Raw genomic sequence first — 9,427 nt, 5'->3', positions numbered from 1 at the left:
GCCAAAATACCCTCCCTCCCTCACTCTCTCTTTCTTTCTTTCTTTCTCTCTCTCTTTCTCTTTTGTTGTGGTGATGAAACTGCTTGCCGTAGTCGGCCACGCTCAGGCGGGCAACGCAACGACTATCACAGGTGGGGGGAGGGGGTTGCGCGTCCTGGGTCGACTTCACAGGGAACTGTGACGACATTCGCCTGAAAGCATCTGAGGAAAACCCACGGAAAACACCCGGACAGCACAGCCGGCGCCCGGATTCGAACCCGGGTTACCTCTCAGTCTCGGCATGGAATGCCATCACCCGATCACGATAAGTGTCACGCAAAGGCGTACGGCTCCCGTTTTCAACAAATCACGGGAGAGAACGATGTCGTTCCGTATTGTGGTTGGCCGGGAGCGTGTTATGCGATCAAGTTCTATTTTTAACAAGCAGTTACATCACCACCATCTATTTTTAGACTATTATTATATCTATCTTTTCATTATTACTATCTATTCTTAGACTGCGCGCCAACCGTTGCGCCCAATGATATAGTTATCGCTTCTGATTTGAGGAGAGAGCAAGGCGTACGCCTTGTTGTGACAATTAATGTTCATTCAAATTATCAGAAAAATGCATTCGCCTCCCATTCTCAACAAATCGCGAAAGATAACGATATCCTTCTGAGTGATGGCTCTCTCTAAGCGTGTTATGCAGTAAAGCTTTTAAACTCAGTTAAACTTATCTTATCCTGTCTTGAAGCTCTTTTTTTGTGTGTGTGTGTTGTCTTAGTCTGTATATAAAGACACCAGATTGGCGGTTTCCGACGCTTTGTATCCCCAGTATCACTGTTCAGATTCGCCGCATTCAGAGAAATGCTTGATACCAGAAATTTCGACGGAGATAAATGTCGACAACATTCTCCTCGCCATTTCTTCTACTATTTCTTAGTGCGTCATAGAAGCTGCGACATAATTAGAGCCGCTTGCATCTATAAACGACTCTTTTTACCCCACCGAGTGAATCGTTCATTTTGCGCGAGCGGTTACGAACGATTCGTCCCTTTTGTGTTATCTCGCATTTCACCGCATAACCTTAACCCTTTTCCCAGAATTCGCGCGACTGCAGCTAACGCCTGCGAAATCGTGGTTCCCTTCAATTCATTTTCTCTTCCGACGAGCACGGACAAAAGGGTCGCGAAAAAAGTGTTACAAGCCACTGTTGATGGTTGGCACTAATCGACCGAGCGATTGGATTTTTTTTTTTTTTTCTGTCCTCATTCTCTCAAGAGAGAGGGGGGATGGTAGCGAGCGACCCCTGGCGCCGACAGCGAGTGAAGGAAGGTAGTGTGTGTCGTCTGCTATGAGATCGATGGTAATCACACGCGGGGCACCCAAGTTTACCTAGGGTGTGTGCCCTGGTCTCTTTGGATTTGCAAATCAAATGTGACGCCCAATCACAGTCGCTGTTAGGGTGCAGCTTTCTTTCCCACCGGAAGTTAAACCTCTCTAGTTCCGCTAGGATGATCTCTCGTCCCCCGTAAACGCGAAGTGATTGCCTTTACGAAGGACGCCTGGGCACAAAGTGAGCGTGTACTCGTCGAAGTGGTTGGGCCACCTGGGTTTCAATTCGTAAATCGATATATTTAGATGATCGAGATTATCTTTCCTTGTTATTCCTAATACTGTCCGTTTGACAAGGGTATGTAACTTTATCTGAGGAAGACATGACCCTGGGCCTGAGCTTGGGGTGAGAAGACAATTATCTCTCGTTTCTTTGTGTTCAATAAACCCATTGCTAGTTTGAGCTTCGTCCTGTCCACTTGTGTGCGTTGTTTGTGTCCGTTGTCTCCTCACCCCACGCTCAGGGCCATGTCTTCCTCGAATAATCTACGCCAGTCGCAATAGGTAGCTTGCGCCCTGGTACTTTGTTTAAAGGGTATAACATTCTGATATAATTTGTCGGTTCTAAAACCCACAAGAAAGCCTGTTGTGGGAGGCCGCTATGGGTCTTTCGAAGAAAAGGATTTGAAAAGTTCGCTCTCCCTGAATAAAATCCTTGGCGCATGACCCAACCATAACCAAAATCAGATGGCCGCAAAATTCCTTCTCAGATTCCTGGTTGATACAAAGCTTTAAGAACTGCGACATGAACTCGAACACATAGTGATGATGTTTCTCTTTCCGTTTTACTTTTTTAAACGAGTAGCGAGCCATGTAATTATGGCTGAATAATTCTCGTGAAACGCATCAGAAGAAGAAGACAAAAGAAGAGAAAAGGTTTCACATAACAATACCCTGGCTATGATGCCGACAGACATGAAAGAGAGACATGAAACGAGAAAAGAGGCAGGTTTCGCGTGGCAAGACCCAAGAGCAGAATTTAAACCGCAATTGAAAATTGAACATTACGGGAAACTTGAAAAATTGACGAAAAAAATTTAAAATTACGGGAACAATGTGCCAAAGAGATCAACTGCGCATTGTTCCCTGGGGTTTCCTCGGACACTGTATATACACTCGTAAACGTACTGTAAAGCAGTAGAACTGCAATCTCAGAAAATTTATCTTTTCGATAGCCTGAGAGTCTCAGTACTCTTACGTCACAAATTTCGTCTCAATTGTGAGTTTTTTTGTTTTTTGTTTTAGAAAATCAAAATCGAAAATTACGGACAACACTGGGCCGAATAGGTCAACAACTGCGCATTGTTCGTCGAGAACGGCAGCAAAACTCCATTACATGCGCACAACACTGTGTCTAAGACAAATGATGTCGGTTACATGTCGGATGCGTAGTCATCATGAGCAGCAAGCCAGTCAGGAACATAGATCACTGTTGCTTGACAAATTGAGGCTCATTTCGCAACAGACGTCTCCCCGCGAGCAGTTTTATCGCAATTTTACTAGCAAATTAAAAATATTTAGCATTTTTTGTCACATGTAGAACTTGTTGCGCACTTGTTGTGCTGGGTTTACAAGTAATAAGCTGTTAAACAATGCCTCGCGGAATGGAAGATGCACGTTACTTTGACAGCAATACAAAAGGAACGGGGTTCATCTGTTGCGTGCGCAACTGAAACCGCAGCGTTTCAATTGCGGTTCCCTCTGCCTCTCCTTCTTAAGAAGCGTGTCAATGCAGAACGGGCTCTCATTGGTTTCCTCAAACGATTTGTCCAATAATCGCCGGAGATCGTTTGAGGAGACCAATGACAGGCCGCTCCGCGTTGCTGCGCTTCTTGAGAAGGAGAGGGAGAGGAAAGGGTAAATTGCGGTTTCGTTCGCGCATAAAGTGCGAACGACGCAGCTGATGAACCCCGTTTCTTTTTATAGCTGTCAAGGTAACGGCGTCTTTCGTTCCGCAATGATTTATTTTCTTTTTACAAACTCCTCCTGAAGTCGAATGATTATCGTTTCTTAATTATATTTTTATCTCATCGGACTGATATTTGGAGCGACTTCGTTTGGACAATAGAGAGTTTTAGCTCACCATTTTGACGTTCCGCTCCGCTTACGGTGATCCGCTGAGCGCGAGCGGAGCGGGGATAAGAAAATTGGTTTTAGATGGGCGATCATCCCGTTTTCCGTCTCCTCTGTCTTTGTACACGGGAAGTAGTAGAACAAATGCAAGTGATTAGCTAAGCTTTTTCCAGTGAAAACAAGGCGGTACTGTTTATTATTACAGTTTTCACTATATTTGAAAATAATTCCATGACTGTTGCTTTCATAATAAACCTGAATATTAAAATCGGCTTTCCAATAGACAAGACTTTGGTGCAAGCCTCTTTTAAACAATAAATTTGCGCTTGAAGCTGTCTCTCCCGGGATCACTTGTGAACTTTTGGAGTGCTCTACAGGATCCTCGTCGAGCCGAAAACGCTTCCGGAGCCGCTGCTGAGACGCATCGCCCTCAGCAGCAGCAAAAGACGACGAGGGCAGCGGAAGGCGCTCACCACTGACGGCAGCCATCTTGACACCCGGTATTGCGGACCGTCTGGCGTCTCGCTCCGCACAGACAGCGCAGCAGCGGAGCGGACCGCTCCGCTCACCCGCTAACGGCTAAATGTCGCGTGCATGCGGAGTTGCGTGCTCGTTCGTCGGCTGAGCGGAGTGGGGACTCGATAACGGTCATCTAAAACTCTCTAATAATAATCTCTAATCTCTAATCTTTCGGCATCCTTCTGACATCACCGCAGGCTACTGTCAGTAGCATTCGGAATGTTATCGTTCCCTTTCCTGATTTTTGTAAAATGGGAGGCGTACGCCCTTTAGTGGCACCTCGGATATGTATTAATTGTTACAAATGGCGTACGCTCCCCTCCGTCCTCAAATCAGAAACCATAACTATAGATCATTCGGCGAAATGGTTGGCGCAGAGCGTGGTATACTGTCAAGTTCTAAGACGAAGGTGACCCGAGTTCCAATCCATGCGCCAGCCGTGCTGTCTGGGTGTTTTCCCTGGGTTTTCCTCACACGGGGGGGTGGGGGGGGGGCTTTAGGATAGATGTCAGCGCAGTTCCCTCTCAAGTCGCCCCAGGACGCACGATGCTCCCCAGCGATGGTCGTCATGTTGCCTGCCTAAGCGTCACTGACTACGGAAAGCGGTTCCAACATCGTCCCGAATGACATTGTTTTTCCCCCTGATTTGTTGAAAACGGGAAGCGTACGCCTTTTCACAACCGCAAAGAGATTTTCCGCCTGTGATGATTACATAAACATCATTGATCAACTCACTCGCCTGTTGCCGCAGAACAGTCTCGTACCTAATCTATCACCTTTCGGGAAAAAAATGCAAAAAAAAAATCGGACGACGCTTTTTTAATCTCCTTCCCTTTTTCTGTCTTTCGTCCACGAACAACGGGTAACAATTCAATAACAGCAGCGCCCGTTCTTTTAATTTAGTCGCGTATCTCCCAGTCACCTATTCCAGCTGGCTTTTTGTCATTGTTGTATTTAGTCGTCGGCGTTCATTTGAACGCGCTTTTTTTTTTTCTGTCTCTCTCTCTCTCTCTCTTGCGGCGGAGGTAGTGTCGTGCTTTTCTCTCTCACTCACTTTTTTCCCCTCTCTTTCTGTGTATGCGGGAAAAGGCAAATGGCATGTTTGCTCGCGGGAGCAGGAAATGAGCCCACAGTTACGCGCAGTCGGGTCCAAAAGAAATATCTTCAGGTAGTTTTGAGTAAATTGAATTAAACTGCCGCCGCTGTCTGCTCGAAATAGGCTTAGGCGAGAATCAACCAATCCAGCGCTGCGCGACATCTATAAATTCTTATAAATTCTTTTGCGCGCCGGGTGATTAAAGCTTTCGGCCCTTCCGACGAAATGGCGGAATGTACATGGAGCACATGCGCCGGGTCATGAAATTGGATTCGGTGTTGCAAACGCTTTTATAACATTTGTAGTCTATATATATATATATATATATATATATATATATATATCTTTTTTTTTTTTCGTATGGTCTCTTCTTGTAAGCCGTTTTGTCGATAGTGCATTCTTCAGCCGCTCAACTTTTTATAGTCGTCGTTTTAAGGCGTCTGGTGTATAAAAGGTCCACATCACGATATGCCACGTTGTATCGCAGTATCTTAATGTGGCAAATGCTTGCTGCACTATCAGTTAGGAATTAGTTTGAATCAGTACTGAAACCAGGAGTTTCTCTCTTCTTTCCTTTCTACTTTTCTCTCTTCTTTTTCTTTTCTCCATTTCTTTTCGGTAGAATAACAAGTCGACCTTGCGTTTGACTGGCCGTTCTTCTTTATCTTCCTATACTTTTCGGGACCAGATTCCTCCCTATTATTCCTTCCTGAATCAGTCTAGGACCAATTCGGGCTAAATCCGATTTCTCCCCGAATTGCACTCGCGTATTACGTTGCATCACGTACCTTGTGCACTATTTACTAACAATTTGTACTGATGTCTGATGTAAACAAGTACAGCAATAAACTATGCAAAGCATATTTGACGGTACAACAGATGGTACGTGTTTGTCACTACAAATGACGAGGTATGTACGTGTGTCTTCCCACTATGTGCACTTTAACAGATAGATAGCTAGATATAGATTACAGAGGAAAAGTAAAGTAAAGTTTGGAACAGTCATGCACTTTAACTGCAAGTGGCTTGCTGGACAGAAAAAAAAAAACATTAATAAACGCGATAACACACGAATGCATGAGTAACACACGATTTCATTCCGAATTACAGATTTAGAAAGTATCACTCGATTTTTCCGCCCGAATGCGGGAACTGAGGCATTTAACTCGAAAAACTCAGACACTATTCCAGATATGGGGTAACTTCGCAGATAATCCTAGTGGTTACCGTGGTACAGGGAGCATCCCAATGAAGACTACTGAGGGATGCTCGCATTTATTCTGTGGTGGGTGGTTCTCTTGGACTACCCAAATCCCAGAGCAAGAGGGTTAGCACACCGCTCCCTCTCCTGTACCACCATCATATTTCCCCTCCTTCTTTCTCCCTCCCTTGAGCGCACCGAGCAAGCGAGTTGGTGATAAGTTTTCATGATAGCAAAATCCCGAGACGATGGGCAAGGAGAGATAACACGTCGTCTCAAGACGTTGACAGAGTGTGCGTTGAAACGTTGTGGTGTATGTCGCTCCTTGTCCCTCCTCTCGGGGTTCTGCTATCATGGAAAAACAAATGTATTTCGGCGCGGGGGGGGGGATGTTTGGGGGAAGGTGCGGTTAGCCTGCTCTGGGTTGGCGGCGCGGTGCACCAAGGGAGGGGTAAAAAGGAGGGACGAAAGAGGGAGGGAGAAAGGTCATGGTGGTACACGAGAGGGAGCGGGTGTGCAGTCCCTTTTGCTTTAGGATTCGTGTCTGGGTACACCGTAGAAGTGGTTTTTTGGTATGCGTCCTAGGCCGACTTCAGGGGGAACTGGAAAGTCTTCGTAGAACCCAGGAAAAACCTCAGACAGCGCAGCCAGTGACAGGATTCGAACCCGTGTCACCTCCCAATCTCGGCGTGGAAGGCGATCATCTTAACCACTATGCCACGGGAGCTGTTTTTTTTTTCTTTTCCACCTTTTATTAACAAAACACACAAGTGCACACAACTACAGGTACGTCACACGGTCGCAACGCCGCGGGCCATTACAAAACGTCTAAAGAGGAAACTGAAGACCTTTTGAATTTGTACATACGATTTTACAAGTACGTAAGGGCATCAGACAATGTTTCTAACCAATCTGGCAGCTCTAAACATCGCATAAGGCACAGCTTAAGTTGAGATATTTCTATCTTAAAGTATTTCATAGGAGGCATTAACGGTTCTTCGTTCCTGTCAGCCATACGAAGTTTCCACAGACAGTACAAGGCTATAAGCATGACAATATCGTACCTGACTGTTTCCCTCGGGTGTAATGGGAGAAACCGTATGGTGTGTGGGTTAAGCCGAAGTCGAGTTTTGAAAACTTTATACTGGAGATCGTCCCAGAAGAACTGGGCTTCTGTGCAGTCTAAGAAAACGTGATCATGCGTTTCAGGAACTTTGCAGAACCTGCAGTCTGCCGACCAGGGCACGTATATGCCCTTCTGCGCGAGCCATGCCTTGACAGGTAGTGTTGACGTATGAAGTTTGTAAAAGAATGTCTTCATGTTTGGTTTGATTGGCATCCTTTGGACTCGAACCAAAACATCCCTGCCTGGCCAAGTGGGTGGAATATCTCGATAGACAGGCACAGGGAACAATGTATCGATCAAGTGGGCCGCCAGCGTTTTCTTGTTGACAGACAAGAGGTATTCAAGGGTAAACCTGGCTTTCAAAAACAGCATGCACTCAACGACCTCCTTGAAAAAGCCTGTGAACCGCATCGTTCCCTCTGTGAACGTGACGTGTAACTCCGGGATGTAATTATATGTAAGGAGCTGGTACGTCATAACAAATCCACGTGCGTAGCGCAAAGGACCAAAACCGGTCCGGGGTGGGACCGGAAAGCTCGCGCCGTACGTGCGGTCTCCCCTCTGGCTCCCACTGCTGTCGTCCCCATACTGCGCCACCTAGTGAAGACGGAGGCGCCTCAAAGTGCGCATAGGCCATTGTGAAAGAGGTCCATTAGAGACGACACAGACACCCAAAGATCAGAAGACCCAGTTTCGATTCCTGGCGTCAGCACCTCTTTTCCCTGAGTTGGTTGAATTCGCAAAATTCAGGTTTTAGCTAGTTGATAATGGGCGATTACTATTGCCGATTCTTCGGTTCGTCCTCTGTCACAAGATGGCGTGGTAACTGCGTAGTGTGTACTTTTTCTTTCTTCGTCTTCTTTCTTTTTTTTTCTTTTTTTTTCGCGGGCACACGTGCAAAAGGTGTGCCCTGAAAATTCTAAGCAACTCGTACGGTTTTACAAGTCAGGTCGATTTTCGAAGTCGCTGGCACTTAGCGATAGTCTGCCTGTCCCCTTCCTTGCGTTACGTAAACAATGACGTATTGGCGCAGGTCGTCTATAAACGAACACAACCAGGTCATGACTTTTTTTGTCCTTGTCACGGAGGCTGTCATAATGGCCAGTAAGGTGTTACGCTTCAGAAAATATGGAGATTTAAATAAGAAACAGAACAACTACAACATGGTGAATAGTTGTACGAGGGGATCATTGACATTAACATAACGTAACTACGTGCTTTTGTCCCTGCTGCTAGAGCCAACACCGCTCGCTTTGTGTGCAGTGCTCCCGTAGGGACGCCTCGCGACGGAAATACAAGCATACTTACCTGGTGTCGGGTAGCCTGTGATCATTGAGGCTGGCTCCTCGGGAGGAGGCTAAGGCATTGCACTGCGCCTTGGTTGAAACCCGCCACTTCCCCAAATCGGGGTAGCTGGGACATGCAATTTTTGGTAGTAGGGGCTTGCGTACGCGCTCGCCCCCGTTATTTAATCAAAAACTAGAGCGGTACGATTTTCGAAGCAGATGTGGGCAAGCGTTGCGGCGCGTTCGGATGCTCGCTCCTCAGTCAAATGACTCTCGCCCAATCAGCGCAAAGGAAACTGACGCCAGTTTTATAGACCAATGAGCATCCAAATATTTATACATATATTGCGCAGCCAATCAGAGATCGTTAGCGTACGCGCGCCGGTGGCGACATTATTTTGGAGGCGGTGCGTTTCGCTTTAGAGCCGGCGGCTGGTTTTGCAATACGAACCGTAGTTTTCTAATTATACAGCATATCTAGTCTCCCTTCAAATCCGCGCAAATTGTTCGCCGGGGAGGGGGTCCACCACAATAAGCATGAGGGTAGTAATATTTTTGCAACGCGGTGTGGGTGGTCAAGTATTGCGGCTTGTGCAGTCCTCGAGGTAGGAACTAGATCAACGCTTCCTGCATAAACGAGCGCTTCCGCACTTGCTGCGTGGATTGTACGGCACGTTCGAACGGATGCGGAAGTGCCACCATCATCACGAAGTCTTACAACGCAGACTTCACAATGTGCGCTAAGGGCT

At 46.5% G+C, this 9,427-nt stretch overlaps 1 non-coding gene across 1 annotated transcript; it reads left to right on the top strand.

Annotated features, from left to right (window-relative positions):
• Window positions 1-8,692: 8,692 nt before the first annotated feature.
• LOC135393600 (U1 spliceosomal RNA) lies at window positions 8,693-8,856 on the top strand. Its single transcript, XR_010422700.1, has one exon. It is a non-coding gene; the product is annotated as a U1 spliceosomal RNA (small nuclear RNA).
• The last annotated feature ends 571 nt before the right edge of the window (window positions 8,857-9,427 follow it).

Source organism: Ornithodoros turicata, chromosome 4 (assembly GCF_037126465.1).
Source record: "Ornithodoros turicata isolate Travis chromosome 4, ASM3712646v1, whole genome shotgun sequence".
NCBI lineage: Eukaryota > Metazoa > Arthropoda > Arachnida > Ixodida > Argasidae > Ornithodoros > Ornithodoros turicata.
Note: the sequence above shows the minus strand (reverse complement) of the source record. Positions and strands in the feature narration are given on the sequence as shown.